The sequence below is a fragment of the Vombatus ursinus genome, unplaced genomic scaffold, assembly GCF_900497805.2.
Source record: "Vombatus ursinus unplaced genomic scaffold, bare-nosed wombat genome assembly UNPS02009835.1, whole genome shotgun sequence".
In the NCBI taxonomy this organism is placed as follows: domain Eukaryota; kingdom Metazoa; phylum Chordata; class Mammalia; order Diprotodontia; family Vombatidae; genus Vombatus; species Vombatus ursinus.
This window is the reverse complement of record NW_020949613.1, coordinates 24,032,995-24,043,020: the sequence shown is the minus strand read 5'-3', so window position 1 is coordinate 24,043,020 and position 10,026 is coordinate 24,032,995.

The window sequence follows — 10,026 nt, the reverse complement described above, 5'->3', positions numbered from 1 at the left end:
TGCTCTGACCTCCATGATATCCTTGATCTATCAATCAATAATGGCCTTTCCCCTGGTATTTAGTAAATAACACTTCAGATCTCATAGTTTTTCATGTCTAATGTTATAACTATTTGACTAAGCATCATATTTACCTTTAAACTTCACTAAGGGAGGTTCTATATCTTTCTTATTCTTTATCTTCCTCAAGACCCTAGCACAACCTTTTTCACATAGTAGGTACATAAATGTTGTAGCATGATTGCCATATCTCTAACTGTGTAGTCATTGCCTCCTCTTTATAAAAAAATATCCTAATACTCTGGAATAAAATTTGGGTTATTAAGGAAGTGGTTGGGAAGTGTAGAGCACTAAATCCAAAATGTAGAACATTAATGTCATTTAATTTAAAAAGATTAACCAAGAGTTAATTCCTGTCACATTCCATTATAAATTGATTTTCTTTCCCTCAAGATCTGTTACTAAAAGCCAAAATTTGCAAAGCATTTTGTGTACATTCCCTTTTTTGAGGCTCACAATAACACTGTGAGGTAAGTGCTATTATTACCCTCATTTTACAGATGAGGAAACTGAGTCTCAGAGAGACTAAGTAATTTGCCCAGGGTCACATAGCCTTGTAAGTGTCAGAAATGGAATTAAAATCCAGGTCTCTTCTGATTTGAACTTTCACACTCTTTCCACACACAACATACTGCCTTTCATATTAAACCATAGTAGCATTTCAGCAAGGTATCATCATTTTCAAAAACTTTTTGGGTGGAGATTTAATCTTCTTCCCTCCTACCTCCCTTATCATGTAACTAAGTAAAAACAATAGAACCATCATATAGTCCAAGTCTTGTATTTCATTGGTTGATAGAATTGATTTTTAATAAATTAATAAGCACAATAGTGCTTTGTTCTAATTAATATTATTATAGGTATTGGTTATTATGTTGAACATTTCATTTGAGTATGATCAGAAAAATCAGCTTTTGGGATTTGTCCATCAATAAAGTGCCAGACATCACAATTTTTTGCTGAGAGCTCTTTGGTAGAAGCTGTATATATAGATTTGTTTTTTTTGCACGGGGTGTGTGTGTGTGCATGTGTATGTGTGTATGTGTTTGTTTGTGTGTGTGAGAGAGAGAGAGACAGAGACAGAGAGACAGAGACAGAGAGACAGAGATAGTGACAGAGAGAGAGACAGAGCGGCACAGACAGACAGACAGACAGACAGAGACGGAGACAGAAACAGAAACTGAACCTGTGATTTCATCAATGTAGGGAGTTCCTGGTGAGGAAATTCCACTACCAGTGAAGATCCTTACCTTTTCTTCAACTTAGAATCTCAAAGGGTCACCTTAGAATCTCAAAGAGGCACCCACAGTTTTAAAGTGGCTTCCCAGATCACACAGCCAGTATGGGTCAGAGACAGGACTTGAACTCAAGTAGAAGACATGATCCTTGCTAATGAAGAAATTACTATAGGTATATGTGGTTCTCATTCAGAACCAGTGGATTAATAAGGATGGCATTAATAAACTTGCCAAGACCCAATTATATTGAAGCATAATTACCAAAATGAAAAAAAAATCATGGATCTTGGGTTTAGAATTCCTGCCTTAAACCAATTCTTCAATCTCTTACTGACCTATAATTCCACCACCACCTTGTTTTTTCTGTTGGTCAAAATAAACATAATATCTACTCTGGTTTCTCTTTCCTTTTTGCATAGTCATGACCCAATAACTAAGAGTTCTAAGATGCCCTGTTCCTCACCCTTGAATCACTGAGCAGATATCTAGGTTCCTTTAGAGATAATTCAAATTAGCAAACAAAATGGACTATCTTCTCCTTTAGCACCTCAAAGAAACACTTTATCATTTAGACCAGGTTATCTATGAACTTTAAGACCATAAATTTTAGATTTGATACCCAGCTCCCTAGCATTGCTTTACTAATTTTGATTAGGAGAAGAGAAGCTATAGGCTCCAATAAAGTTTTTATCCAACTACCTTTTCAATTGTTCTTCCATCATTGGCTCCTTCCCAATCTCCATTTCTGGGATATTTCTATGTGCCTTCTCTGCTTATACACACCCATCTATTACTGACAGTTCTAGTGGAAGTGGAATAATTTTCATTCTCCTCTCCTCCACCATCAAATTTCTTGTATGTGTGTATCTTATGCGTGTATGTGTTGTTTCTACTTAGTAGATTTGAACTCCTTGAAAGCTGACCTGATTTCTCCTCATTTTCTTCCCCTAGTAGGTGGCCTAGTGCCCAACACATAGTAGCTGCTTAAAACAAACTTACCAAATTGAATGTCTTAGAGATTGAATATTTTTAGAAATTTCCTTTGTGATCAAAACTGACAATTCGTTCTATTTGCTGATTTGGTGGCTAGCCCAGTTAACCTTTCTCATGTTCCCTAGGCAGATTTTGGGTTTTTAAGACCTTTGAAATACTCTTTGGAATACATTTGGAACTTAATTTGGTTTGTCACAAACATTGGGATTTCCAGGAAAGGATAGAGTTTGGGGGTTTGCTTAACCTACTTATAGACTACCTTACTTTATACAATAACAAAACGACCTTAATTTTCTCTATTAAGCCTTTTTAATGGAGTCCTTTTCTCTTCTTGAGCCAGCTGGGAAATTCCTTTCGAAATTTTAAAAGTAAACTCTCTCTGGTTTGGACAAGTTCAGTGCTTCTCTAACTGGCCCTTATGAATGAGAAAGAAATAGCAGTTCAGTTACGTCTGTGTGTATCTTATTTCAGTTTCCCCCCCTTCAGCACATTTCCTTAGCAGACATGGTCTGACCTTCAGTTTAAAGGGCTGGGACTTAACTGGAGACCACATCCAAAAATTATAGGCTGAATGCTTCTGATCTCCAGGGAACTTTATGAACAGCTCCATTCTGTGGGCTGGAGAATTACCTTAAAGTTTATGAATGTTTGGTGAATGCAATCAATTTTGAAGAAACCAGGGACCCACAAAGAGGAGCCATAGTCAGGAAACATTACTTAAAAGGGTGTGATAGAGAATTCATTTTTGTGGCCTGAAGCTAGCAGGTTATCTAATTCGAGATACTAGTGCTTTGGAAAGTACCGGTTCTCTTTAGTTAAATGTTCAAACAGGGGCTGGGTGACTACATTGAAGAAGAGATAACTGCAAGGGGTGGTCAGTTGAGGTGGATGATTTCTAAGATTCTTTCCCACTCTATGAGTCTATGATTTTAGAATTTGAGAATTTAGCCTTTTTTTTTTTTGGAAGGAAGGAGGGGATTGACAAGGAAAGTTGGTGGCTAGTAAAAGTCTACTATTTCTATGAGAGAAGAAACTGAGAAACTACCCATTAGCCTCAGTTCCAGCTCAAAAGATCTGTGACAAAAACAAAAGACGTTTGATGCCAGAATATGGTGTCAATACCTTCAACAAGGAGACAGAGTTTGAATGATCAACTCTGGCATTCAGGGGACTAACAAACTGGCTGAAAGATGGAATGCTAACCCATGCAAAGTTATTGAGAGACCGGACAACTTACCTCTTCACAAAAATCAGGACTGCTCCACCACAGTCACCTATTGCTCATAGGAGAGGTAGCTGAATTTTTTAACGAGCAGAGAACTGATGGACACTCACCTAGGCAAAGGTGAGGAAAAGAGACTGCTTGCCATCTGGGCAAAAGATTTTCTGATCCGCATATAGGCACTGAAAGTGATGCACCCAGTGAAGGAGGCTGTGGATATTATTACAGATAGGTACATTGAATCCAGAAGGCAGCTCTCTTCTGTCCAAAATGGTTATAGGTGCAATAGGGTACAGATTCCATCCCACAGAGCAGCAACATGCTAATAATCAACTTGACCTGGCTGCCAGCCCAAGTATAGACAAACAAATCTATAATGATTCTGATGATCAGCCCATTCCAACTACTAACTCTGGTATAGGAGCAGAGAGATCAGTGACAGGAGAACTAGGCTTATTAGATCAGCTACTAGGCTAACTTATGATGCTACAAGTAAACCTGAAGATATGATTACATATGTGTGTGTGTGTGTGTGTGACAATACTAGAGATTGCCCATATAAAATGTACTTTGAATGTAATTGCATTTATTTATTGCTGTACTTTTGAATTACTGAATGTTTAAGTATGTTTTTTTCTTATTTTGCTGTTATGTTCATGTTTTGCGCTATGTTCATGCTGTCGCAATGTCTGTTAATTGTTTTGTGTATATCTTACTACTTATAGTTAAGATGTATTTTATATATAGGCCTATTGATAGCATTATTGTTGCAACTAGCTAACTTTGCTTTGTTCATTAGACATGCTTTGTTCATTGCTTTTGTTCGATTGCTGTGTATTATGGATATGCGTGTACTTTTGAAATGTGTATGTGTTATTTCTTCTATGTAGTTATGTATGTTTGTTTCATGTGCAATCATCTGTTTTATTACACTATGTTATGGAAATGTTTGTTTTGTTTCACAAATTAAGTACTAATTTTTTTAAAAAAAGCTGACATTTCAAAACACTGATGTTTGTGTTTATACTGTATAGTTACAAGTTTGGGACTTGTTGCCAGCTGATCTTTTCAAAGGATTGAAAAATAGTTTTCTCCCAGGGGAGGAATATAACCTGAATGCCAAAGCCCATTGGTATGGGACTCTCTTGTCATTGGTAGAGATCAATTCCTCACACCGTAGTGAGGAGTGAGGCAGAGTTAATGAGAGTGGGAGAGAAGAGAGATTACAGGTTCTTTTGGCTTCCAATTTTGAGACAGAAGATCCATGATGCTAACCTCTTTTCAGGTCCCTGAAGGGAGAGAAAGACTCTGGAAAGAAATCAACATGTATACCTTTGATTATGTCCTTGTTCCCAGCTTGCTACTCTAGAAACATTGGGGAATTTTCCCCTTAGGGAATATATGGGACTCTTTTTCTTGGTTGAACTGAGGTATTTTGCTCCCAAAGGAGAATTCCTCCAAATTATATTGTTTATTATATATTTTCATGTAAGTATAATATGCACTTTCTCTAATTTCTGTTTTCTACAGACTTGGATAAGTAGATTTCTTTATAATTTACTATATATGTTCTTTTGGTATAAAGGAAGTAGAGCTTTGGATATAAAGCTTGGGATCCCCACTTCCTCATTAATATTTAGTTTGAACCCCAAAATTGAATCTTCTAGACTAATAATATTTAAGGGAGCAGATAGGTATAATTCTAATCCAGTAACCCCTCTGTCTGAGAAAAGTTCTGGTCTGGACCTCTTGCTTCTCCTCCTGGCAGGAATTAAAGTGTCCCATGTAGAAGAGTAAGGGGGAGGAGAAGCTAGAAGTATCTATTCTTGCCTCCCTGTGATCCACATGGAGAAAGCCACAATACTAGAGACATATGAGTTTTTGGTCTTGATCCTTTAGGGATCCAATGATTGTTTTTCATGAGTCACAAATGAGGTGTAGTAGGAAGATTTATATGGCATTAAGCACTGAGCTGGAGCTGAGAGAGCCTGCAGGCTATCACAATGGGCCGTCTATGAAGTGATAGAAACTTGAAGTCAGATAACAGCAAAGAGGACAGATGGATGTCAGAGATTCTAAAGTTAGAATTGATAGGATGTGATGATCGATCTAATAAAGAATGAAGGAGTGGGTGAGGGAGAGAAGAGAGTCAAAGATAACTTGAAGATTTTGAGTCTGGTTACTGGAAGAATGATGGTATCAGTAACAGAAATTGGGAACCAAGGTAGGAGGAGTCCTTTTTTGTGATTTTTTTGGGGGGGGAATGGAGGGAAGAGAAAATAGAGGAAGAAAGATGATCAATTGATCAACATTTTAAAAGGGCCTATTGTGTTCTAGACTCTGTGCTAAGTGCTGGGGATGCCAAGAAAAAAAATGAAGGCATTTCTGCTCTCAGAGAGCTTCCACTATAGAGATAACATATATACATGTACAAAATATAAAGTCTATGCAATATACAAAATGAATAAAAAGTAATTTTGATGGGGAGGCACTAGCGCCTGAGAGGCCTTGAGCAGGAGATAGTGCTTGAGCTGAGCTTTGAAGGAAGCTGGAGATTCCAAGAGACAGAGTTGAGGCTGGAGGCCATCCTAGGAATAGGGGGCATCTTGTGCAAAGATGGAGTGTCTTGAGGGAAGAATAGTAAGCAGGCCCGTTTGGCCTCTAACCAGAATTTGTGAAGGGGAGTAAGATACAATAAAGAAGTAAAAGGAGGTTGGAGTCAGAAACTTCCGCTCTGCAGCTAACATGACCTACTTACGGCAAGTCACTTTCCTTTTCTATGTCACAGATTATCCTTATGTAAAATGAGTGGGGAGGGATGCACTAGTTGTTTTTCAAGGCTCTTTCTGCCTTTTAAAATCTGTTATGGGCTTGGATTTAGGTTGAGGTTGAGGTGATAGCAGGATATCCAAATTGAAACATAAAGCAAGCTGTTGAAAATGTGGAACAGGAACTTGGAAGAGAGTTCAAGGCTAATATTTAGAGACTGGCATTCAAAGCCCTCCCCAATCTGGTTCCAAACTATCTTTCCAAACTTATTTCATCTTATTCCCTTTCATACTCTCTACTATCCAGCCAAACTGGCCTATTTGCTGTTTAGCAAATGTGAATTGCCATCTCTCACCTCCCACACTTGGAATATCCACATTTCCACCTTCTAGGGTCCCTAGCTTCTTTTATGGAAGGAGACTTCCTTGAAGTGTTCTCAGTAAATCAGTGCATTTCTTCAATAAATCTCTTCCTACTTGTAATTGCCCTATCCCTTCTCAAATTATCTTTGATTGATTGACCTATTACAAAATAGGTGGGTCCATATGTAAAATATGTATATCCAGATGAGTTGTCTACTGTACAGATACAGCTTATGGGTGGCATGGATCTCTCTCTCTCTCCCTCTCTGAAGAGTGATCCACTTCTGCAGGGAGGAAAAGAACAGCTAAGATTCCTGCCTATAGGCTACCTGAGGGGTTAAGGCAGGTAGGCCCCAAGAGTACCCTGAGTCTGAGATCTCTTTTCCGTAGTCTCTGAGAGGGATATCAGGTTAGAATTATATCTATCTTCCTCCTACCTCCTTCTTCCCTGCCCCCACGTCCTGCTCCCCCATGTCTATGGGCTAAGGGTACAATGTTTAAGAATTTAAGGAGAAAGATGCTTCTGTGGTCTCTTTTAAGTGGGACAGTAATTCACAAAGAGTCAGATATGACTGGTGGCTGAACAACAACAACAATGAAAAACTCTTAACTGAGCTTCTTCTAATCCAATGCTCGTTATACAAAAGACAGTCATGTATAGTGAGTAAACCCATTATCAAATGAAATAATATTTGTAAAGTGCTTAATTGCTTATGTGCCTGGCAAGTAGTAAGTGTTTAATAAATGCTCATTCTCTTTTTCTCCACCTTACTCTCTACCCCTTTTCCAAGCAAACAGCAAGAAAGTTATATAAATGAGAATATCCCAAATAAAATCTCAGCTAACATCAGGACAAAGGGTCTAATTTTACCCAAAGATATCCATTCCAGCAGCATCTAGGGAAGCCAGCTTGAAATAAGAGACATGTTGAGAAGCCAGCTTCCCCTATATATCTACAGCTTCTCTCTCTATATGTCTCTCCTGAAGAGTATCTGGAACCATGTGAGTCTCTCTCCCAAGAAGCTCTGGCACCAACTCTATCCCTTATTTATGCAGATATGCAGTGTTGTACTCAGTATTCTCTACACCAAGGGTGGAGACCCTGGGGCCTTGAGGCCACATGTGGCCCTCTAGGTCCTCTAGGCCCTCTAGGTTCCTTTGACTGAATCCAAACTTCATAGAATGAATCGTTTGTGATGTTTGGATTCAGTCAAAGGGCCACACTTGAGGACCTAGAGGGCCACATGCAGCCATGAGACCACAGGTTCACCCCTGCCCAGAGTGGTAGTCACAGTAGCTCTCTTATTTTAGAAATTTCAGCTTGAAAAAGAGGATTAAAATCAGATGGCAGTGTGAGGGGTCAGCAGGGTCAAGTGAAGGTTTTTTTTGTTTTCTTTTCAAGATATGTGAGACTTCTACACGTTTAAAGGCAGAAGGGGAAGGAGTCACTAGAGAAGGAAAGCCTCAAGATTCTAAAGAGAGGGGATAATTAAGAGAGTCTGGCCCTAGGATCAAGGCCACAAGTGAAAGGATAAACTATGATGGAGGGTGGTGGTCAGAAATAACAGAGAAGCAGGTGACATACTTTCTTCCGCTTGAGAAAGAATTATTCTATTGCTTAAATGAGACTAGTATATATCAGACTGTGAGCTCTTTGAATATTTTTTACCTTTTTAAAAAATATCACAACTCCCTAGCACAGTGCCTGGCACATAGTAGGTGATTAATAAATGTTTATTTACTGAAATGAAACAAGTAATGAACCATAGGAAAGGAGGAGGGTTTTGGTGGGAGGAGAAGCAAAAAAGAGAAAAGAAATTTGGAGGTAAGAGGATAGATAGATGGAGTATTTATTTATTAAGTGCTTACTAAGTGCCAGAGACTGTTCTTAATTCACGCGAAAAAGACAGTGTTTGCCTTCAAGGAGATTATATTCTAACGGAGAAGGCAATTCATAGAAAGGATCTAGAAAAGGTGGGGGGAAGCATATTTACAAAGTGGGAGGAACTGCTAGGGAGGAGGTTAAAAAATTCCAGTGAGAGGACAAGTGGAGTCAGAAGTAAATTAAGCATGATCTGGGAAACCTATGAAATAGTTGTCTAGGCCAGGGACTCACAAATCAGGAGAGAGATCCATAGGATAAGAAGGCTGCTGGGGAGAAAGTGAAAAAAAGTCTAGAAACTGAGGAATGGAGGATAGCTTGCAGAGAAGACCATGTTCCTTAAACAAGGGTGTTCTGGAGCCAGCTTGAATTGACTTGCGAGAACTGATTGTGAAATATTTAGTGTAAGCCTTCTCACCTTGGAAATTGACAAATACTACAAATCAGGGCTTGATTTATTGTTTTGAAGATTGTTAAGACTTAAGAAAGAGATGGAGAAAATGATAATAATGTAGATTAAGCTTAAAATATCTTGTATATATATTTATTTTCAGAGTCCGTTGCTAAACATTTACCAGCATGCCAGTGCCCTTGAGTCATATGTAGTGTGTTTAAAAGAGTAATTTATTAAGTCACAACCTCCATGAGCCTCAGTCTCTTGATTAGAAAGTGAAGAGGTTGAACAGGATGTCCTTTTCAACTATTGTCTTTTTCAATTCTAAATTAATGATCCTTTTTTCATTTTTGTTTATTTAAAATAAATTTTATTGTTGTATTTTATGTTTTATATCATGACATTTCGCCCTATATCTCTCTCCCTTCCTTTCATGGAGAGCTATCACAAATAACATTTTATTTAAAACAAAAAAGAAAAAGAAGAGAAAAAAATCAACATAGTCAACAAAACTGATCAATACATCATAGAAGTCTGAAAATATATGCAGTGTACCACACTCATAGGCCTTTGCAAAGCAGATGGAGTAAGGTGGAGATGTCCTCTTGTATCTCTCTTTTAAGCCATGCTTACACTTTGCAATTTTGCATCATTTACTTTTTTTTGGTGGTTGTTCTTTCCACTTATATTGTTGTAGTCATTGCATATATTGCTTTTTTGCCCCAGTTCCTCTACTCTGCATCAGTTCATATAAATGTTTCCATGCTTTTCTGTATTCATCACACACATCATTTCTTATAATACACTAATAATATTCCATTATGTTGATTTGTTTAACCATTCTCCAATCCGTGGGCATTTCCTTTTTTTTTTTCTTAAATTCTTTACTACCACAAAAAACTGTCACTTTAAATATTTTAGCATGTTTGATGATTTTCTTTTTGTCATGGTTTCCTTATACCCGGTAATGTAAACTTTAGGTTAAATGGTATAGACATTTAAGTTACTTCTTTTCATAAAATTCCAAATTTCTTTCCAAAATTGTAGCTCTTCTAACTATGTATTAATGTGACTATCTTCCCACAACTTCTTTAACATTTACTTTT